The sequence below is a fragment of the Buteo buteo genome, chromosome 5 (genome assembly GCF_964188355.1).
Source record: "Buteo buteo chromosome 5, bButBut1.hap1.1, whole genome shotgun sequence".
Classification (NCBI taxonomy): domain Eukaryota; kingdom Metazoa; phylum Chordata; class Aves; order Accipitriformes; family Accipitridae; genus Buteo; species Buteo buteo.
This window is the reverse complement of record NC_134175.1, coordinates 26,396,075-26,420,769: the sequence shown is the minus strand read 5'-3', so window position 1 is coordinate 26,420,769 and position 24,695 is coordinate 26,396,075. Positions and strand designations below refer to the sequence as shown.

General features: G+C 37.5%; 1 protein-coding gene across 6 annotated transcripts in view; it reads right to left on the bottom strand.

Annotated features, from left to right (window-relative positions):
• Window positions 1-24,339, bottom strand: part of PDE1A (phosphodiesterase 1A) — a 230,481-nt gene extending 206,142 nt beyond the window's left edge. For 5 of the 6 annotated variants that reach the window (XR_012650458.1, XR_012650459.1, XM_075028310.1 and 2 more), the window contains exons 1-2: window positions 23,955-24,339; window positions 22,889-22,925 (exon numbers count right to left, since the gene is read on the bottom strand). The gene's annotated coding sequence lies outside the window, so the exon portion shown is untranslated. Of the gene's footprint in view, window positions 1-19,832; window positions 19,872-22,888; window positions 22,926-23,954 lie in introns of those variants that run through there. The other variant, XM_075028309.1, reaches the window with a different exon arrangement.
• Window positions 24,340-24,695: the final 356 nt, after the last annotated feature.

Below are 24,695 nucleotides of genomic sequence, written 5' to 3'. Positions count from 1 at the left end.
GCAAACTGCCAGAGTATAGTTGATTTACAATTTATTGCTGAACTGGAAAAAACATATTACAACTGCCAGCATTGAAGTCAACAGACAACTCAGGATTCAAGGCACTTCTGAATTACTACAAAACATCCTGGATTGTTATTACAGCATATAAACATGAGACAATGAATCCCAATTAATTTGTGCATAACGCTGGACTCTGTGGGACATATTTGCAATACCAGTTCTGTGCTTTAGAGAACTCCATCCTCTGTCATAATAAGAAACTTTATTACAGCAATAAAGCAATTTATATGGCTTAGACTTTAAGGCTCAGGCTTTAAAGTTTCTTGCTCCAAACAGATGTGCAGTCTGGCCCACAGGGACTCTTAACCCAATACTCTTCTGCCATACCGGTATTAATCAGAGTAATGTCTTTACTAAAGTAAACTTTTTCTGAATCATGTGTTTGGCCAAACCACATTCAGCACAAAAGGAACACAAGACAAAAAGCAGGAATGGGACAGATGTTCTGCCCAGGGCCAGAAGTGCTTCTGCTTTTAGCCAGATTATTCTGGAGATGTAAAACAAGATTATTGCATAACATTTGGGAATCCTAACACATAGCCATATCCTACTGAAGACTAATCACAACAGTTTCACATTTGGAAAAAAATCAAGTGAGCAGAAACAGTAACTAGTCAAGAAGCATTTAGTAAAAAACCTCCAGAAACTTACAATAGCCCTAGTAAGAAAAAAATCAGGTAGAATCTGGATGCTTGCAAAATTGGTAAGGCAGGAAAATAAAAGTCAAAACTGTTTAAAAAAAAACCAAAAACACAAAAACCACAAAACACACAACAAAAAACAAACATACACACACCCCCCCCAAAAAAACAAACAAACACCACAATCCACACCACTCACAGGTCATTGCAATCTTTCCAAGTGCTGGTTCTTGTAACTAGATTTATCTGAAGAATTCACAGTTCTAATGTTAAAAATTAGGAAATAGTGATGAGTGGATAATTTGATTAAACTTTTTTAATTTATTTATTTCATTTGTTCTTCCTTCCATGTACTTCATAGAGGCCATTATCAGTAGCTTAGGTATTATGATGCAAAATTTCTGCTAAGAAGCCTGTGCTCATATGCTCAGAATGAAACATGCAAATGCAAACCTGACTCCTTGGAGCAAACAGCAAATGGAAACTGTGCAGCATGAAAAATTGTATGTCCTACACTAAGTGCTTTTGTTAATCCTCTGCCTATTCAATTAATTTCTCAACCATCTCAAGGAATGAGGCTATATTAGTAGTTCCTACATTTACTTTCATTAAATTCATTATAAAAATAAGGGTCAAACAAATGGCCAAAGAAAGGAGAATAATCCATAAGTGCATTTCAGTTCATTTGACCTCAAAATACCATCTGCCAAAAGACTCCTTGTGTAATTTTTTTTTAATATCATCACCTACACACACTGTAAAATGTTAAAAAAAAAAAAAAATCACTAAATAGTTCTGTGGAAATGTGCTGAAGTTCATGTCTTCAAAGGTATGAACAAGCAGGAAGGATACATTTTTAGCAGCACTTTGAAATTCATGTTTCAGAGAATGGTCTGTGAAGTCTCAGAGCATGCCATGTAAATGACCTTTTCTTTCTTCCAAGTAATTAAGATACAAAAGACACTTAAATTGTATCAGTTTTGGCAGTGACCATCTTTCAAGCACCTGGATTTAATCATCAACAAGATGCCTCTCACATTCTCATTTGTTGTACTGTCATTTCATTGTTTGCTGTTCCTATTACAGAAATTCTGCAATTCTAACAAGAAAATTCAGAACTTAATCTTCTGAAATGCCTTTCTTCCTTCCCCCTCCCGTTAAAAACATCCAAAGCTCATATTAATCCCAAGACTGGAAAAGCTGATAATATCTAAAGGTTGGAGAGAGTATAAAGGAAGAAAATAGGAGAAAAGCATCCTGACATGAAACATAATCTAAGATTTACTGCCAAGCAAGTCCAGAATGTTTGCATTTCATCATGCATCTTTTCATTTGATTGCGTCTAACCTTTCTTATGTTTGAAAAATGAGAATAATAGAAACATCATCTAGCAATAGCTGAATTAATGGATAACGTGTATTTCACGTAGACTGGTGATAAATTACATAGTTTGTAAAAATGTTATTGCATATATGAGAACAAGGATTTCTTACTTGAAAGAATTACCAAAAGTTACATGGAGTACTGCATTAAAAATACTGCCTGAACACAAGCATATCTAAGGCTGCTTTGTATTGCTCCTATGGTTAAATTGAGGCCCTATTATTCTAGTTACCAGAACATAACCATGAGTCTTTATCACCCTCAAAAAAAGGAATTATTTTATCCCTGAGCAAGCTCATGTTACAAGAATACATATATAAATCAAATTAATTATAGATTTGGCAAAAAATCAGGAAGTCTTACAGTATTTGCAAACAACAATAAATTACTGGTTAAAAAAAAGTCAGTCACATACTTGTATCACATACATGTTTTGACAGAACAAAGACAGTAAATACTTGCTTTTTTGTAGGATTTGTTTCTTTTCTACCAGTTCTTAACTTGGAATTCATTTCTCCTCACATTCAGTCATGTAGGGATGAAGACCTCCATAAAACATGCTAACTTTTGCACATTAAAAAAAAAAAACAACCACAATTAAGCTCTAAAAAACAAATGTTATCTCCGTAACTTCTTACCTGAATATACATTGAGAACAGAAACAGCCATTGACTTTAATGACTAAAATAAACATTTCAGCTTCTTTTGCTTCTCCTAGAAAATCAGCAGCCCAAGCAAGGAGTAAGCAACTCTGCCTGGCATTGCACCTGCCACAGGTAATATCTGCAACCAGATGCTATCACAGCCCAGCAGGAACATGGTAATAACTCATTGCTATGGAAGGTGGCAGTTCTTCACTCCCAGACCAGCTCCATTCCACCACACATTTAGCCACAAGTTAGTCAGATTAGATGCAGCACTTCCCCATAAAGAGTTGTTCACAAGGTTGGAGGGTATCAGTTTGAGTGCTGGAACTGGCTAATGAACAAGTCTGTTTTAAAAAATAAGGAGGCTCCATCTCTAGATGTTGCTTGGATCTATCTTTGCCACCCCTAAAGGCTACTGCTATGTCAAAACAAAATTAAAATCCCACTAAGAAAATCAGAAAGTTGGGATAAAATGCTTCTGAACAAAGGAACAATGGCAGCAAGAATCTCTACTGGCAGATGGACTGCAAGCACTGACTTGAATGTGCAATTTAGACGATGGAACATAATTTGCATGCCTAAAATACAGATATTAAATTATTCCCTTTAAGACCTGGATACTTTTAGAAAAGAAGCTTACTAAGGATGGCAAAGAGAAATAACTAAACAGACAGGAAAAATGTCTAATACAGGAAATCATCTGAGTAACAGCAACCAATGATTTAACTACTGATACAAACAAAAAACAGTATCTACAACAACACTGCAAACACTAACAGTGTTAATAACAGTGCTTACCTCTCCTGGAAGCCAGGTTGCTTTCTTTCTCTCACTTAAAACTCCATCAGCTCACTATATTGGTGGCTAACTGTTGCTGCAGACATAGGGTAAAATGCCTGTGCACACAAGACCCCTCTTTCCCTCATTCAGCAACAACAGCAGACCTTTACTTTTAGGAAAGGAAGGAGCTTTCAATTGCCATACTTCACCGTGCATCAACCGTACAGTCCTGTTATAATGGACCCCATGCGGAAAGCAGAGCAATGAAACTCCAAAAGGTGAGAGACACTTCCAACCCTTGGAAGGACCCTAGACATAAGTGATAATAACCATAATTGCAACCACTTTAGTTTGTTTCATTTTTTAATGTCAGATAACAGAGAATGTGCTTCAATGGATCACATGAATCTGATCTAATACCACACTGCTACCTAAAGGGGCAAGCTCCTTCCCTTTGCCCTAAGTAGCGTATTACTGCTGCTTCCCTTGTATTAGTACAAGCATTTGTGCAGCCACATGGTGAGCTTATCAGAAAACTGGTTTGGCTGGAACTAAGCCAGCAAAAAACCCATAAAAACTGATTCATTTTCAATCAGCATGGTTCCTTGCTTCAGCATACTGTGTGCTCCCTTGGCAACAGCCCAAAGGACAGGGCAAAATGCATGGCAGAGGATGAAAGGGAAGGCAGGATCTCTCTTTTCAAGAGAAGCCTGGCTTAAAAACACCGACGTCAGAGATGTGGTATTAGTTAAACAATCTGAATGGAAATTCTAGCCATGGACTGTACATCTTCCATCCTCAATTAAGATGTACTGAAAAAAGGGCCATCATTTCCTTAGTAATTAAAATCAGAGATACTTGGCTCAGTAACGCATCTTTGATTATAGAGGAGTGCTTGTGATTGTCTTTAATCACATAAGTTTACTGAAGTGAAAAGTAACCCTGTTTTGTCATTCTAGAGGTGAAATTTGGTATAAATGCTGCACTCTTCATAAAACCGAGAGCCTGCTTTGGAGACCAAAATAGTAGCTCTGCAGTCAGTGCTCCAAAACATGAAAGCAATGGCTGGGTATGCTATTGAATGAATCATAGGTGGGGAGTGAATTAATCAGTGTAAAAACCTCAGTGCATAAAGTAGAGAAACTAAAGGATCTGCAGTTTGAATTGTTAATTTCATTGTCTTTTCAGTATATTTCCAGGGTACAGCCAATCTTTCATGTCTCTCTGAGGCATCACCATTGCTCAGGGTTCTTCAAGGAAACTCACCACATCTGAACGGCTTTAGTAATTTGGATGTATCTGCAAGCAAAGCTTTTAAATTTCATTATTGACCAAAAAGCACAATCTAATTCCTTCAATTCTGCTTCTTCTGAAGTCACATTTTTATGTGTATTTAAGACCAAGATGATAATTTCTCATGCAGAAGTGGTTATGCAAAACTGTGTCTATTTCTACCATAAGAGGGTGGGGGTGAGGGAACTTATGCCTTTCAACAAGAAACTTCAATGCGGAAAAACAGAGTTTATTTTAAAATGTCATTCCTATGACATTTTTGCCTTTTTTGGAGACGCGTGGCTTGTTTAAAAGATACAAGCACTTTGGAGCCCACAGTTCCCCAAGGAAATGGAAATGTGAGTCTGATTTCTTACAGTTGCGTAAAAGCACAAAAACCTCAAGCATTAAATCTTAACTTTTTGTTTGATTACTGCTGAATGACAACATTAGGATCTTTACTCCTTAAACAACTTCCTTTCCTAAAACATCCTACCAACTAGGCTTCCCATAAAATAAAACCCATCTTTTACTAGTGGACTTGCAAAAGCCACAATGAAGAAGTATTCTTAAATCTTGCAGCTGACTTAGACTGCTAATAAAAATCCTTTATCAAATGTCACAAAACCTGCGATTACACCAACTCTGTTTGTAGATGCTTGATTGCAACTGAAATGAAATTCAGGAGGTATTCAACTGTGCATAAGGATTTAATTAAATGCTTCCAATACTTGACATTATAGATATTCATAACACTGAATTTTGATCCCAGAATTTCTTATATTTCATCTCTCTGTGTCTTGAATGGACACTCAGTTATATATTCAGTATTAGACATGAAAGAAAACAGGAAGTATTACTAGTGTTAAGTGTATGGCTATATAAGATCCTGCCTTTGAAAAGATGCAAAAGACATATACAGACATTATTGAGCTCTACAACATTCACTTGTGCAGGACTGCTGCAATTCCACTACTTGTATAATGAAAGACAACACCTTTAAGGAAATGCATGCATTTGAAATGATTGGATAGCTATATCCCTGTTTCATTCCATTCTCTAACTGCCAATGGCATTTACTCGCAACTGGAAGTTTCTCCTCTAGAAAGCGGCATCTCCAACATCACAGCATCCCCTCAACACTCAGTAGTCCAAAAGAATTTGCAGCTGAAGGCACTACACCAATCTACAATTTCTTCCCAGATTATAAAACTTTGTTGGCATTCTGTTCTTCAGTGCTAAAAGGGCATGGTTTTCTGCCTTCTCCCACCAGTCTACACATCATTTTTCTCCACATCTTTGCCTCACTTATTCTGAGGCAAAAGCTAGTAATACAAGAGTGGCCTTGGTTTCTCCCACTACTTTAATCTGACCAGTCCAGTACAAAGGTGTTTCTAACTGTAGGAAGTTCCCATTTTAATAAATGCAAGTTTCTAACAGTCTCACTATACAACACACATGAGATGTAACATTATAGTCACTCAACTCAGACCACAGGGGTAAGAAAGCCCCTAAGAATGCTTTTCAAAGCTATATATAACCTATGTATTAACCAAAAAGGGCAACTGGTTGTGGAATGTTTTTGTGATACCTATTGTCTTTTTGTCTTCTGAGTTACAAAACTGTGCATGGTATACAAAATTGAAGTTCTACAAGAGGCAGAAACAGACTGATGTCATCCTATTAAGAATGAAATGGCAAGATGTTAATGCCCATAAATGCATGCTAGAAAAATAGCTGCATTTCACAGGTAAAAAAAATATTTTCAAAATTCTAAAATGTCAGAGCAACTTTTATCATTATAGCACATAACTAAAAGAAGCAAATTAAACACATATATATGATTCCTGTCACCTGAAATATTTAATGCAGCACTTCTCTCTCCTAACTTAAGCACTATTCTACTGTTCTCTGCTGCACCACTCTGTTAACATTAACTTCCACGTGATTTCTCTACAGAAACACGCACTCATGTTACTGTGGTTACTCTTGTTATAACAAACCTGCACAGCATAAAGTCACAGTTCTGTAAAGGGGGTTGCAATGCCTATTATCATCAAGTAATATTTAGGAAGAAATATCTGTTTAAAATGATATGACAAGTGGTACTATAGTTAAGAAATAGGTTCCCTTTCAAAAAAAAGTATCAATGATTCCACAAAAAGCAGAGGAGACAGAAAATTATGTTGTCCATTATATGTATACTTATATATGTATATATACACATGTACATATATATGTGTATATGTACATATTGCTAAATATTCCAACTTTTTATATCCAGTTCAGTTGGGATTTTCTAACGTATTACACAGATGAATAAAAGGATAAAGATTCCTTGCATTCAGCATTTTTAATAGATTAATTCAATTTTTAGAATGAGAAAGACAAGGCAAAGAGACCAAGTCAAGAGTAAGCTATCCATAGTTTGAGGCTGGACTTACGTACATCACATTAATCTATACTTGCTAGGCAATGCTGTCATCTCTAAAGAAAGTATTTTCCCCACTTCTGTATGTGCACTAATCTCACTTGCAACATATTTGAAAGATCAACCTTTATCTTCAATGGTTACTTTTTGAAAGATAGAACAATGATCTCAATAGCAATTTACCCATACTGCAAGTGACACGTTCTATCTGTCATTTCTAAACAAATACATAATGCATTTAATCGAATAATCCTAGACCACACTGTTAATCAGCACTGGAATGTAATTTATCAGTACCCATTTCCAGTTTCATTTGCAAAAATAATTAGCTTATGGAATTACGATTATATAAAGAAGAAACTATGTCATTATCTGTCAAAAGTAATGCTAGACATAGCTCTTAGTCATCTTTGGATATGCAAGATTCTGAAAAAATTTCTAAAATCAGACTTAGATGTAACATGACCTTTTCTAAAGCGAACAATTAATGTTCAAATCAGGCAGAGATGTATTTTTTGAAAACTTTAAGACAATCTATCAGAATTTTTCCATAGGTCCTCAAGTATATGCTAGAAAATAAATGGCTACATAAAATGCATATGGCAAACAAAGATTTGGAAAAAATTCTGATATATTTTGGTTGCGTAAGTAGCAATAGGATATTTCCTACAAATGACAACAGAGAATTCATCTGCCAGCATTAGCACTGAGGACATAAGATGAAGGATATAAAGTAAAACACATTACAGAATGTTAAGGTTTAATGTATTTTTCAAGTTTTTGGTCAAATCCTGTAAAAAGGAGACTTGCTTTAGTGGAATCAAGAATCCACATGAGGGAATAAAAATCAATAATCACTTTGAACCCCCTAGTCATACTGATCTTCACAGAGAATCAGATTGCTTGCTAATATTAGCTAAGCTTACCTGTACTATTAGGCAGTACCTCATGCTTACAGAAAGCTAAAGTTACCTTTAAAAAAGGGTTCACTCAAGTATTCTCACAACATGAGGCATGAAAAGTCATCAGAACAATGGAGCTGTTCACCATTTAGCAGGACTAGGCCTTTATTTCTTGAAGAGGAAAGCAAGTATTTTAAGTAACCAAAACACAATCAAATTTTCAAGACAGTCACAGAAACTGTTAAGTTGAATATGAGGTAGAACAGCAGGGAATTCAGAAGACAAAACTGCCAGATGTCTTTTGAAGTAGATAACATACCACACTACAAAAATTAGACAAAAAAACCCCCAATCAAAATATGCTCTATCACCAGAAATTCCTGTTCAGATACAAATTACTGCAAGTCATCTCAACCCTGAAATTGGAGACATGATATCACAAGAAGAAACAACAATTTCATATTTTCTGATAAAGTACATCATCTCCCCCTTCCACATTCAGCCTTCATTGTTTCATAAGAAGGGGAGAACCATAGAAGTCAATTCCTTATATTGGGGCTGGAGAAAGGGGAGAAGAGAGAGGAAACTCTCTGGATCACCATATAATATGGTGCAAACCAGCAAGATCCACAGTGGTCAAGATAAGACCCTTGTCAGTCCCCCTCAGGCTTCTAGTTCGTTAGTATCACAGACAACACCCTTCAAAACTTACTTTTGCAAGTTTCTAACTTCATGGTAGCCCCTACCTTGTCATACACAGATTCATCACCCTCTAGCTTAAGGTAGCTCAAGTTCTGATGATGATGATATTCCTTTTCATTCAGCTTAGACCATAGAGTTATGTCTTTATGCAGTAAGAAATTAATTACTGTTCAGTAAAACATAACAGTCTACAAAAAGCATCTGCCTAAAGATAATGAAGCCTACATCTAGTTAAGGATTCAAGAGAAAAGGAAAGTCCAATTACCTTATAAATTCCTTAGGATGGAGAAAATGTGTAATTCACATCTATATCACAAGTATTTGCTTTCTTCTTTCTCACAGAACAAAAAGTAATCCTCAAATGAGCCATATTCCATTGAAATTTACTTTGCATACCTCTCAAGTATAATATTTACTTTGTCATAGATCTTCATGATTATGCTGACATCAGTAACAACAGTCTCACAAAAATAATGCCTCAAAAGGGATATTAAACAATCAGTGTAAATAATTAATTAAAATACATATATTATTCTGGAATTAATCTTTGATTATAGACATATAGTGAAAACATCAGTCTATATTCACACAGCCTTTGAAATGGAGTCCTGGACATTTTATTGTAGAAACATGTGTCCCCATCACTTGGATTAAACAAAATCCTTCAGCAAATTTCGTATCTAGTTTGTGAATCAGCTAGAATAAGACAGGCACTGGAGCAAGGCTCATCATCTGTTTACCCATGCATGCTGGCCAGAATGTTGCTCTTCTTTAAACAGAGCCCATTCGGTAGAAGTTAGTGTTTACTCACAGAAGTAGAAAAACAAAACCCTCATCAGAGTCCAGCCAAATAAATTCAAGCCCACATAAGCTTTCTAATTACTACATGGGGCAGTACAGGGCACAGGATATGCTATTTCCATAAAACAGGTTTCTGTAGCTATGCCTAAATACAGATTTCCATTAATGTATTTCTCTTCCCATACCTTCAGGTCAAGATAACTAATTGTAATAATACTAGCTTCTACCAAGACATCTCTTACTGCAGCTGCAGCTCCACCCTTTCACATATTTCACACAGCAAAGAGAGGGAATGCAAACAATATATTGCTCAGAGTAATTGTAAATACATAAAAAATGTCATAGTATGAGTTTTCTTCTTTACATAAGAATAGACTGGAAAGTGCATGGAACAAGTAGGCAGGTACTTGGGACTTCCCTCCTGCCCCTTTGTGGCAAGTGGAAAAACCCTGCTATGGTTTACTTCTGCAAGTTAGCAATCACCTTTATTATAAAAATGTAAGACCATTTTGTTTGAAGGACACTTGAAGATTTTTATTTTAAAATACAATTGTATACATGACTGGAAGCAGATTCACCAATTAATTTTCAGTAATTTTCTTTCAAGCTTGTTATTCATGTAAACAATTACAGAAAGCTAGAATTATTTTCTAAATGCATCAGTATGACGCAGGATTAGTGTATACGTATCTTTGCTTTGTCTAATGGAAGGAGCTTTTAGGCTGTGTAAAATGCTAGTGATGGAATTGTCAATCATTCAAACAAGTAAATAGCTTTTTTCCTCCAAATTATGCTTTCAGATTTTCATAGCTACTTAACCTCAGTCCTTCACTACTTGTGAGTTGTTACTTCTGTTAAAGGTCCTTTCTCTCACTCATGTCCAGAAATCTTTATCTTCAGCTACTGGGAAAGTTCTGAGATCCACAGGTCTGCATATTTCTCTGGACTCTGTGAACATGAACTTCAGACATTGAAATCTGGCAAGTACAGCCTTCAACCAACACCCGAATACTGTTTCATACATCAATCCCAGCCAGGTCAACTGTCATTTGAAGAAAACTTAGAAGCCTACAGCCTGCTGGCTGCAATTCAGGAAGCTCCTTTCTCCACACAGCACAAGAACCTGCCTCCACAGCCAATCCTTTAGAGAGCGACTTCCTCCCATTTGAGCTCGTTATACTCCACAACAGAAAGAGCTACTTGAACAGTACTATCATGTGCCTTTTAGAGCCAAATCCCCCAAGACAATAGGTAAGTGAAGACTGAGAAGGCTGGGCAGGGAACTGACAAAAACAAACTGGGATTCACATGCCTTTGTGGGGCAAACTAACACATTATTTTGTAAAGGGAAAAGGCTACTAAGTGGTAGGTAGTTACAAAAGATTTCCTAATGCAACAGTTTGTTAGCCTGCAAGTAACCTGCTAACTTGGGACTATATTCTCTTCTGGATGTCACTGTGTCAGCTGAAGACTTTAATTAAGTCATTCTGGCTCTAGCTGCTTATTGTTGTCCTTCTTGAAATAAGGTGTCACACCTTCAAAATCTGCTGCCTATTTGCTTGCATGATAATATAACCTAGCCCATTTTAGTAAGAAAGAAAAGTTGTGTCAGAAGAACTATATTTCTACTGTTTAAACTAACCCAGCTTATTTTTACTCTAATGGGTAAGAAATTGGTTATGTCACAGATGTTCAGGAAAACAAGAGTGCTGGTAACTTCTGTCAGTAAAGGTGGAACTAGAACAACATATGCATCTAGACTTAATGTTCAGTTTCAGAAAGCTACATAGTTTTTGCTTTTTCTTTTCCTTAAAGGTGCACATAAAGTTACTTGTTACTCCAGTATTAACCTGAGTATCATATTACCGGTTTTAAAAGGGGAATAGAATTATCCTTTTGCTTCAGGGAAGCGTGAAAATCAGCTGGTTGATATTTACAAACCTTTTGTACATCCATGGTAAGCACCACAAAGACCTATAAAATTAACAGTTCTGTGTTCATTCTGTGCTAAGGGCATAGAGCAGAAAAAGCACTGAATACTCTTCAAACCATGAAAAAAATATAAATAATAGCTTTGCACTAAATGTATACAATCTTTTAATTAATATATTTTGATATATTAAAACACATACACAAACAACCATAACCGCTGCTATTGCACAAGCAGCTGTGATTTCTTACTATTAACAGTAATTTCCTATTAATCTTTGCAAAGCTACTTCAGTCAAGTTCTTTGTGATGAGAAGGCACCTTGAACCAAATCACAATAATTGGACTAAACAATCTGGACTAAACCACAAGTATAGTGCGTAGTGACAAATTGTATATACACTGAGGAAAGACATTTGGGTTAGCATTTTCTGAATATTCTAAGTTTATGGAGCACGATGTAACAGATGGATGGAGAGAGTGTGTCCTGATAAATTACATACATCTCTGTTCCTATTTGAATTGTAAATACCATGTTGATACAAGTTACCCTGTGAATAAGTTGCAGTACAGGCTTACATAATCTTCTGCTAATGTGAAGTGTTGAAAAAAATGCTTGCTGTTAGCTAGAAGCATGACAGAGTGATTTGAATGCAAGTAAAAAGCAGTTAATACTGAATACTGTCTCTGTAAACAGATTTTGATGGATTTAGCTCCATCATTTATAAACCAAGAGACTAAACATAAAATGCAATTAGGATATTGAATGTCTTCAGTACTAAATCCCTTGCGAATTGCTACAAGAAACATGGAAGCTGTCATTGCATTTTAGTATTTTATAAAAACAAAAGGTTTTTCCCCACTATTCTCATATTAATATGAATTTTGGAAACATTCCATCTCCTGGTTCCTTGAAATGAAGGTATCCAGCACAATGAATATAAGGCTGGGCAGTTGAAACTAAAGTCTACTTTTAAATCTGATCCAGACTTTCACGCTCACTTTGGGTGAGTCCAGCTGCATCCAGACTGAAGCTGAGAATGCTTCCCATCTTATGGATTTGGGTGTGCATCTTGACTACATGATGGGAGGAGACTGGGTGGGCACTATCACATGAAGTATCACAGGCAGGAAACTCAGTCACACCGGAGAGAAACGATGTCATGCAGTGCAGGTGCAGCCTTAAACAATCTGTCTTGGACAAAAACCTTGCTAAATTCTAAAGCCTCTTTATTTAGTGAGGAAAAAAATGTAATCAACAGGTTAAGGACTAAAATTAAATAATCACTATAGCCATGAACCATAAGCTGCTGTAACATTATGCAAGGTCTGTTTTCCAGTGTCGACTGACACACAGCTAGCTAGCTAGAAATCATGGCTAAAAAAGTTATTACTGCATGACCCATATTTTATGTGCCTACTGACATGTGGCAGGAAGATATATGCAATATATAGGCTTTCACAAATGAATGTAAATTCCTGTATTCTGACCTTCTCCTCAAAAATCCCGTGTTTCCACACTGCCTGCACAAATAGAATGTCTCAAAATGCACATGCTCAAACCTTTCCTCTCTGTTACTGCACTCACAGGGTCTTGAGAGTTCTTTAAAAGAGAAAGGTGATAAATTGCCTTTTATTATGTAAGCACAAGATTGAAAATTCCTGTGTTGTACACCTTCCATAGTATTAAAAAAATACAGATAATGGTAAGGTAGAATTGACTTTATGAATTGAGAAATTTCTAAAGATGTTTGCAAATAAGTGTCCTACAGTACTGTGATATTTTCTTTCGTATCTCAGAGCCAGAAGAGATTTTACTTTAAACTACTCATTAATAGAAATAGTTTTATCTTTGTAAAGCCGTTTCTCTCAATTCAGAAAACTGTAAGGCGGGCTCCCTCTAGAGTCTTATCTCTGATACAAACTTTGATGTATAAAAGACTGCATAGGTCGTTTATATTTGCCAACATCCTACTTAGTTCCCTTCCAAAAAAAAGTTCTGAGATGCCACTAGTGAAAAAACCTTTCACATTCCCAGTTAAATAGGTTTACGTATTTGTACAGATCAATTAAATTCTTAACACAGTGCAGTAAATTTTGCTCTTCCATATATCTATCACAAGATCCAAATAAATTTCAAGATATGTCAAAAACCTAAAGCTAAGCCTAGAAGTGGAATCCTCTATCTGTATATAAAAAAATACATATATATATATATAAATCTTTTAAAATGCATTATATGTACATAAAAACATCTCTTCCCCCTTGAACACCTCTTAAAGTTGTTTCAGTAATTCAAGTAGAACTCACAGCAACCTGCAGTTTGATCTTGTTTGATTCAGGTCAGTGGATGCTTTCCCACTGATATGAGCATGAGAACATACAAGCAGATTATCAGCTCCACAGTAACTAGAGAAGGACATAAAAATGCGGGTGGACAACTTTTGTCATCAGCTAGTGAAAATTGTATTATAACCTGTATCCATGGAAGACATATTCTTGTCCTCCACCCAGAAGACAGTGAGTGTGGAGTGGAGATGGTGAGCAGCAGAATGAGACTGAGCTGCATCTTCTTCCCCCCACCAAATACGCCAGGGAAGCAGAGCCGAAGCAGCATAGATGGGGGAGTAGGCTGAACCAGGAAAAACACTGGCATTGTTACATTTTCTTCCCTAAGCAAAGGGAAATCATATTGTGAATCTCAGGATATAGTCCCTGACACAGTTCCATGAGCAGCTCCATGCAAATACATAGTACCTCTTTCTCCACCTAATACAAGCAGCAGTGATGAATCCTAGGGACAAGGAACACAACAATTTTACAACAATAAGCCGTTTCATGTCAATTTCTATAAACTAGTAAAACAAAAGAAACAACCAACCAAAAAAAAAAATCTTTTGAGTGTATAAAATCCCAGTGTAAATCTAGCACCTTCCCAGCCTTGTGTTTTTACATTCTTTTGTTTCTCACTCATTGGGAAAGAAAACACAAGACTGCCTTCAGAAAAATATATTATATTGTAGATGTGACAGCCTCTTCTAGAACAAAGAGATTATTACTTCCTCATAAATCTGACAATTACAATTATGTAGTTAACACAGCTGCACATATATAAATTACAACCAAAATAAACATGTGGATTAAAATGTATCATTGGCAGAGATACAACAAATCATAAATGCTTCCTTCCCTCACTTCCTAATGCTAGGATTCATTCTCTTGTTTTGCTTTACATTTCTAGATCTAAATCTCATATTGTACTTAAATAAATAAAAAAAAAACCTAGCACACCACTAGATTAAGATGGCTATTAAGTTTTCTTCAGAACAGTTAAGAATAGTTTTCAGATTTTTTTTTTCCCCCCACTGCAGATTATCAGTTAACTTACATTTTCCATTTGCAATGTACTAAGTGCATAGCTAGGGCTAATATCATAGTCATCCTCTGCAGAGTCTGGCAAGGAAAAGGTATAACAGGTAAAGAGTCTCATGCCTTAACTGTCTCAGTCTTCCTTAAATTCTTAGGCTAAGCACAGAAAACTGTCCATACAATCTCTTAAAAAACAGTGGCACTGCTTAAAAGAATATGTTGAATAGCATCATGCAGTCCCTTAGGCTTTTGATATGTATATGCCAGAGTTCAGTCAGTTAATAGGACTACAGGCTTAGAGAGCAACAATATTCTAGAAAAGTTTCTGATTTTTTAAAATCACCTTATATTACTGAGTAAGCACCAAGACAAATAGAAATAAATGCATTATGTCATATTTTCCTTTATGCTTCAGTGCAAAATTACATGTGTAATTATATCACACAAATTTTCATTACTAATGCAGTTAAGACTTCCTTCTAGTTTTGCCTATTAATAAAACAAGCTAGCATCTGTTTTTATGGGTTGGAAAGGATTGTCAAATATTACATACAACATCACATAAGTTTTCAAACACAAAATCAATTCAGGACCTTCTACAAATCTCACTCTGCCATGAATTCATATTAGCTTCCTTCTTTCACAGGTCCTATAGCTCCCCACAAGCTGGGTAAAAGATGGGTTTGGGGTTTTTTTTTTTAGCATACTTGGAAGGTAAGTTTTTGAAAAATAATTAAAGGAATAAATCACTATCAATGTGAGTTTGTTCAGGGAGAACCCCTTTTGGTAGCTCTGTATTTTATTTAAAAGTCAACATTCATCCCAAAGCCTGAATATACTGCATCACACAATACACCATCAGAAAGCATAGTAACATTTAGTCTGTGATTAAAATAACTTTATGACAACATCCTACAAAAAATATGTTCAAACGTGAATAAATTAAGTAGTTACTCTAAACCACTTGTCTCCTGATTTCCCTAGGAAATCAGCAGACACAGCAGCCAACCCACCACCCTACCTCAAGCAGGATAACTTTGCAGCTCCATGCTCTTATTGCAGCTAGTCCAGCAGACTGTTTGGCCTGGGGCTGAGCCAAGACTAGGCATTTAATATTCCTAATCCAAAACCAAGGCAGCACACTTCTTGGAACTCTTACTTGTAAGGTAGGTGGGATGAGTGAAAGCAGAGGGATCTGAGCATTAAATTGCCAAATCCTCACTGAGACAAGCACCATGTTTTCTCCCTTCCTAAGAGGCAATAGTTAAAAATATCCCTTTCAGCTAAGCCTGGTACCTTCTGATCCAGTGCTCTTTGTAACAGTACTACTGCTAGTCCATCCTGCCACTGAGATCAGCGCAGTCACATGAGCACAGCTCCTCTGTGCTGCAGTCCATTTCAGACAAGTGCCTGCAGTCAAACATCCTTGGCTTTACCAGTGGCAGCAGCTCCAGGTGGCACCTGAGCCTAGGCAGGACCCGGGCCCCCCACCAGCAGGCCCAGGTCCCACTGCAAGGCCACGCACACTGGCAATGCCCTTCTCCAGCAAAACTGGGCTCTGCCCACCTCTCGGCTTTGCCGTTGTTCCGGGGCAGGACCGAGCTGCCTAAGTGCAGACCCACGGCTGCCCACACCTGCCATCCCCCAGCACAGCCACGCAGCTCAGCTTCAACTATGGCAGTGGCTGAATACTGACATTGCAGTTGTTTACTCTAAAAGCAACTACACAAAGCTTTTAGTAAATATCACATTTTTGAACAAATGCCAAGCAGTTAAAAATTGCTTACATATTTACAATAAATATCAAAGACCGTCAGGGTTGAAGCATGTTGATTTGCAATCTGTGCATGAATGCTAGTTTACGTAACAAAAATGAATCACAGTAACTTTGGCTTCCACCACATTCTGATAAATTCTTGGATCACATTAATACATTATGGCTGTTTCTACAGCTGTTAAATCTATTACCTCGATTGTACAGACTTAAGTTCTGCAAACATTCACTCACACAAACATCCTCTTTTTTTTTTTTAATGTATAAAGCACTTCAGTGCAGTCATGGGTCTTTTTTTTTTTTTTTTTTTTTTTTTTACACAAATGCACATGAATGCAAAGTGCCTACAGAACTGAGACCACATATGCTAAACAGTTTCCTCTTACTTTGAGAAGTATTTATTTCATAACAGGCCTACTAATATCCTTATAATTTGCTTATAAGAAATCACATATTACAACCTTTCACCTTAAACATAAATTGAGGACAGAGTTAACATGAAACATAAGCATTTTTTTTTTCTTAATTCAAATACTACTTCGTAAAAAAGTTGAAATAAACTGAGATTTCCACAGTTGCGAAGAGGACACTGTGACAATTCCCAGTGAGTTCAATAAAATTACACCAGTTCACACCACAGGGAAAGCAGTTCTCTGTTCAGGATCCAGTCCAGCAACCAGACTGGGCATTTAAAACACTCTGTATTTCGACTTTAGCACATACATTTATTTCAAGACTCTCCAGTGCAAAATGACGGAATTGATAGATGCTTTAAAAAGCTAGTGTTTATTAGAAATCTTCACTTTATTACAATTTCAGCATAGAAGTTCAAACTATATGATGATTCAGAGCACGAATTAGGAATCTATTTATGGATCATGAATTTTAACAGGAGCACAGGGAACAATTTTAAAGGAATATAGATAAAAATAATGTCATTAACATCAGTTTTAAATTAATGAGCCAAGTTTAGTTGGTTATCATTCCTCAGGCTCATTAAGGATATCTGAATGTGAATCACAAGAAATTTAATATAATAATTGGGTTTATCCATCAGGCTTTTTAAACATTTTCTTTTCATCAGAAATTATAAATACAAAGTAAATAAACAGACAATGCAAATCAATCAGTTTTAAATTCTCTGTACTATCTCAAAGGCTTAAACTGCAGCACCCTGTACAGTCAGACGTATAAACAATGATATATGTCATAGTAGTGGAAATGAATGCTTTTTCTCACAATGCCACCTTCAGAAATCAACTAAGCATGGTACCTAGCACAAAAACCCCATTGTATGTCAAGACAGCTACAATATCGGTAGAAGAGGTGTTGTTAATACAGCACATAAGCATATGCAATTCGATGTTGCAGTTATTCTAGCACATGTCCATAATGAATAAACTTTTATCTACTTGCAAAGTGGAAGGGGCAGCATCACGACTGCAAACAACAGCAGTCAAACACCGGTTCCATCCTTTAGTATTAAAATACTAAATAAAACCAAAGGAATGACCTATGTTCCCAAAGGGAGGATGATTTTTAATCTCAGTGACAACAGAACAGTTGTATCTCTAGTCTGCAAACAAGCTACCACACAGTTTGCTCCTACTGTGTATGAGAACATGTCCAGATTTGCTGAAGACGCAGCATGTAGTGGAAACCACACATGTTACGCTTCAAGTTAGAAGAAATGCAACAGCCACGAGGAAATATGGAGGCACAAAGACAAGTAGAATGCCATTGTGACAGGCTCGTATGCTGACAAGGAGAGGTGCCCTGCATAAATAGCACCATACAGCCCCACCACAAACCCCTTGCTCTGAAGAGCATTTACAAGAATAATGCTCATGATGTCAAAGGAAATATTTTTGTGAATAAATGTTCATCAGTGAAAGTAAAAGATCATAACCTAAGCCATTAATATGAAAACTACTAATCTTTAAATAACTAACCCAATATGACCCCAGCAGTCACTTTCACTGCCTTTGACAAGCATGATTTGATATTCTCTAGCCTAAAGCTGCCCAACTTTGCCTCCTTCAACCCAATTTGCCTATTCACTGACTCTTCTTTCTCCTTTTTAACTTTTGTCTCTGCTTCCTGTGAGTGGAGCTTTTCCTAGTCCAGGTAGCTAAATTTGGACTAAAGGGTCTACAGGGAATAAATGCACTCTCTAAAGAGCACAACTCCCAGGCATAAACCCATGAATGGACAGTGAAAAACCTGGGCTTCAGCCTGGAGCATATCATTCAGCCGCACTTACACAAGCAGACACACACAAGCAGACCTAACATTGAAGAAAGAGAAAGTTCTGCAATGAAGGGAGGAAGTAGGACAAATACAGAGTTGTCTCATTTCGTCCTAATTCAGATCATCAGCTTAAAGTCAAACAATTTGACTTGCTGTTCATGGGCCATAGCCATAGTACATAGTTTGTGAAGATGAGAAATCTTAGTGCTGCAGCAAGAATGCTTCATTTTGTTTCCAAACCGTGCCAGACAGCTCAGAATTGCTGAAAAGGGGCCAGGGCAGCATGCAAACTGGCAGTAAATCAGCAGAATTAGAGTAGGATGCTAAAAATCTGAAACCCCCAAAGGGAAGTTTAAATGATAAATGAGAAGAAGCAAGCCCATCTTGCATTTTGACTAAATACTGTGAATATTAAGAACGGCTTCCATTTGTTTGCCTTTTTTTTTCTTTTTTTTTTTACATTGACAGGTGACTGCCACTGCTATTCTCTCCAAAGTGACACATTCATCATCATTTTTTAAAGTTTCTGCTTTGCTTTTAAACTTTTTGAAGAGCTGCACTGTTGTTGTTATTCTTCTGCTCTCTTTAATAAGAACTCCTTCAAGGGTATGAGGAACTGAATCATCAATATTTAAAACTTCAAATGTTTAAATACTCAGACAACTCCACCATTTGCTACACTGTGGCAGTTTGTATGGCCCCCTGTATGTGAAGTGTCTCTTCAGGAGATGTGGAGCTCTTTAAGACCCACTCAAGTTTATGGATGCATTGTATACAAATTAGTTACCCTTGTCCTTAAATTATTATTGAATTAGGAAAAACTGTTAAGCCATGACAGAGTAGGAGGAAGACAGGAGTTTTGGGATCAAATCTGTCAAAATTTTTTACCTTTTAGTGGACTATAATGAGGCCATCTCTGAACATCTCTTCAGCTAACATGTCTGAAAATCCTATAAAATATTGTAACTCAAAGTTTATTTCTATAAAACAATTTATCCTATTTTCACTTAAAAAAGAGTAAGTGTTAACACTTGATGTTCTTATAATGATGTTTGTATATATTAAACTGTGCATTAAAACAGGTATAAACATTTCTGGGAGGCCATTAGGAAACAAAATGAGGTGCAAATCCCTGGAATGTACAAAGGAAAAAATACTTTATAACACCATAATCAGGAATTCAAAAGATCAATGACTGGCAGACCAAGTCAGACAGAAAGTACATTTTTGCATTTGAGATCAGTAAAGAAACCCTTAAACTGTGAAGTATACGTTACAGGAAACTTCTGCCCCCACAGTCATACCTCATTTTATCTCCTCATCTTTTCCAAACTGTCAGAAACTGTCCTTCTGACAAGCACCTTGCAAACAGCTTTTCAATTGCATCAGAGAATCTCCACATACACTTGAAAGTTACAGTCAAATAGAGCTCTGCCTCTTTATAAGACCACAGTCCATTCACAGAAGATTTTGAAAGTTTGCTAACAAGGCTATGTAATTCCTGGTGGGCTCCTTTGAATATTTAGGGTTTAGTTTCGATTTGGCAGTGGCTTTCATTTGTGCAAGGGTTCCCCAGGAATTCTGCCACCGGGAATGACTGAAGAGACATATCCTTTCTGCTCACACCCCTTCTCCTGCCAGCTCCACGTAACATGAGACCATGTTGATTCTTTAGCAGCCTGCAACAGGAATTATTTTGCAGACACCATGGCCTGAAAGCTGTATCCTATGACACTTTCAGCTACTAACCATTGATGAAATAGTTTGCAGGAGCAGGCCAAGCTGCTGAATGGAAAAAAGTAAAACCCAGTTCCTCCTAAATTACCCACCATGCATCATACAGAAACCTTCAAACTGCTGCAATCTACTTTAGCTTTTGATCTTCTCTAAACTGCTAGTAGGCACAAAAAACTTAAATGACAAAAATTTATAACAAAGTTCAAAACGTGCTAAAATGAACAGAATTTCTGCTCAAAATCCTCTTCATTAACAATTACTGCATATTTCACTGCAGAAAAAAAAGTAAGTCCTTAGGAAAGCTGAATGCTAATTTTAAAGCAATCAAAAATTCATAGATGTTTTAAATTACAAGAAATGGCTCTAACATCTTGACTATTTAAACAGAAGCAGATGGTTTACATGGCTTTACTGCTTAATTAAACATGTTATATATTCTATAAAATGATATCTGATGGCATTCTTTCCGATTGGCTTTCTAAATCTAAATTACAAAGTAATTTTATGTATGCACCACATTAACCAGAAAAATAATTAAAATATTCATATCCAGTACTAACTTACCAACCTGGTCTCTACTTTCCAATACACGTGAAATATCTAATTGTCCACCTCTTTCCTATGTCTTCTTCATGATAATACTAACATTTTTTCATAATTCTACTGGCTTCCTTTATTTTAAATAGTCCTAATTTAAAAGCCAATATTTCAGATTTTCCCTTCCTATCCACTTTACAAAAACAAAAATAGCAAAACAGGAAAAATAAGATGGAATTTATTTTATGAAGACCTTAAAACCAACTCTAAACAAGATATTAGTATGGATGCTACTATGATAGTAAGATACAACTACTGATGAGTGTGAAAGATATGAGAGAGATGATAATGTAGAAGGATTAAAGAAATTGCTTAGAATTCATGTCATGAAAGAAAGACAGCTGGGAAAAGGTATGCTGTCCCCTAGCATCCCAGGGTAAAATAAAATCAGGTTACGTAGTTCCACAAAGCCACAATCACATGGTTGGAAGAAAAAGAGAGATGCAAAGAAAAGACGGAGCATATTGGGTAAAGTTTTCATAAAATCTTTACCAAGTACAAATTTGATGTGGTAATTCCAGCAAAAGGAAGGGTTTCACAACTATTTATAGTTACTGGCATGACTTTTTAAAGCTGATTCAAAACAAACATAGTAAAAGGTAGAGATAGACAAAACAACAATATAATTACTGAGCCAGGGGCTTGTTTAACTGTGTGACTACTAACGACAACCTTAGATTAGAATGAACTTCATTCTGTTCCCATGGCTTATAGTTTAAATTGGCAAGAAAAGGTAACATCATTCATTGCGCGCATAAATGGCCCTGCTCAGTTACACTTCAGTATGATCCTTACGTAAGCAGATGACAAATGCCTATCACAAAGTGAAGCATGATGTTGCTTTTAAGTGACTTGTGAGTCATGTAAAGTCATTAGGGTTGCAAGTCATTACACCCTTCACATAAATCAAAAGCCCTGGCATTAGGGCATGTTGCACATTTTAAGCTACAACAGCTTTTCCTGGTTCTTTCTGGGCACTTGTTCAGCACTCTGCAGCTCAGAATTCCACAAAACTTTGGGGGCCTCACCTGCTCCTCTTAACCCACACAAGCCCACGCCAATGAGCAGGGGAGCAAATCAAAACATTCATAGATATTCCTTAATTGATAAAATGCAGCTATGCCACAGGACAATTCTTTATATATGACCAGTACAGTGTAGAAAGAGAAATAACCCTCTTTTCCCATCTAGACCTGCAGACATGTATTTTGAATAAATGTAGCAGTTAAAAAAAAAAACAAAACTGAAGCATTTTATTGAGTAAATCAGAGTATCAACTTGAAAAAAAAATTGCAGTAATATGATAAAACTAGGATAGTTAGCTGTTAAAGTGATCAGAATCGTTAAGACTGTATAAGAGCGTCTGCTCCCCATCTCCTTTAATTAGGCATTCAAAACCACTGACAAAACAGCAGAATAACTCATGGAACTCACATTAATTTAAATTAAGTTAAAGTTATTATTAAAGTTTTAATCATAACTGAAGATCAAGAAATCCCTATTCTTTTATTCCTCTAGCTAAACAAGAGAGCTTTTACACTTTTCCACAAGACATCATGCATTGCCTTCTAGCTGCATATGAGTTCAGAGAGAGAACTGATTTCACTTACCTAGCAGTTCCTTATATTCCTCTAGTTGAAGCTTGGACTGAAAAAAAGGAAGAAACACTTGACAGTTAGTTACAGTAAACTAACTTAGGACTGGCATGTTTCATGTTTTAGCATGCTTTCTTTCCTTAATACCCCTGAAATACTTTATGTATCATCATGTGCCAAATGAAATTTTAATGATTCCAAGACAATATCCCCATCCCATCTGAAAGACCCCAAGTCACTGAATATGCACATAAACAGCCAAATGTTCCAACAAAAAGTCAGTCCTTCTACAAGAAGTCTCATTTAAATTCTGAAAATGGAAAGTTAAAAACAAAGTTAAAAACAAAGGAACCATCCACTAACCTACTTTGTCACATAACCATTAAGAAGGAAATATAAACGTTTCAGCAGATATGTTTTTCACCATTAGTTTGACAGATGTTTTGATTTCTGTAACTTTGTAATAACATGAAAATTATAAACTAATTTCTCAGGTACACTCTACTGGAATATAATATTTTCTTCTTTGTTGACTAAACAGGTTTTTCCCCCCACAAATATTTCACAGTGGAAATGTTTGTTCAGATAGCTAAGACTGAGAGGCAAACACAAAAAGCAGGAATCAATTCACTTTCAACAATGAGTCTTAGGTGCCTCTATGTTAGTTTGACATCGGCTGAGGTACCTAACTCATGTTTGGTTTTGTCTACGTAAACAAGATTAAGTTCAAAGAGTGAACCATAAGACTATTTGAGATAATTTCAAGCCAAGCAAGTGAATGGAGGGGCAAACTGCTAGAAATTCTGTATTACAAGCATTGCAATATAGTCCACAATTATCTCTGAAACAGAAAATTCTTGCAGTCTTCTTGCAATGTATATGTATTTGAGAACCTGCTTTCCAGGCCCTGTTCATACAACCAAGTATGTTTTGTCTCCACAAACAGTAACAACTGGTAGCAAGCTCAATAGTTGGTAACCGTACTTGAACTTTTAAAAGAATTTCACCCCATCCCCCAAGACTCCCTATCACTTCCCAGTCCCTCCATAACCCTCGTACTGGACTTAGCTGTTAGCCTGACCTCAGCGAGGAGAAGCACCCCAGTGCCCTCCAGGAGGGATCCAGCGACCCAAATTACACTTTGGGTGTTATTTGCGCCGCTGTCCTCCGCCCAGCGGGAAGAGCTGCGTTCAGCGGGAAGCCTCCGGCGACGTCTTAGGCCTGTTTGTCCTCAGACATTTACGCCGCTGCGGACGCGTGTCAGGAAAGGCGAGTGACCGGCTGCGGGGGGACCACCGCATCCCTCTGCCCGCCCTTGGGAGCCTCTCCCCGCCACCGGCCTCGCCGAGGCGAGGGCAGCTCTGCGAGCAGCAGGGAAACGCCCCGAGGAAGCGGAGCCCTTCGCCGTCTTTTATCTGGAAAGACCTGTGAGGCGTCCCCGGACAGGGCTCTGGGCTCGGGGCACAGACCGGAGAGCCTGGGGCGGGCTCTCCTCAGCAGCCGCATCCCGCCGCTCCCCCCCCCCCCTCCTCCTCCACCACCCTACCACTCGCACTTCTTTATTCCCAGCCCCCTCGACCCGTGGGGGCTCCCTGGGGACGCGGCGTGACGGCTGCCTGCGGGCCCCGCCATGGTGCCCACCACCCCGCCTCAGCCCCGGCCGCGGGCGGCTGCAGCGCAGGCTGCCGAGGCGAGGGGAGGGCAGGGAAGGGCAGGGGGCAGCAGCCGAGGCCGGGCAGAGGGCGGGCCCGGCTGTGGCAGGGGCGGGGGCCGGGGCTCCCCGGCAGGGAGCGGCCGGCGGGAGCCGAGCCCCCCGCCCGAG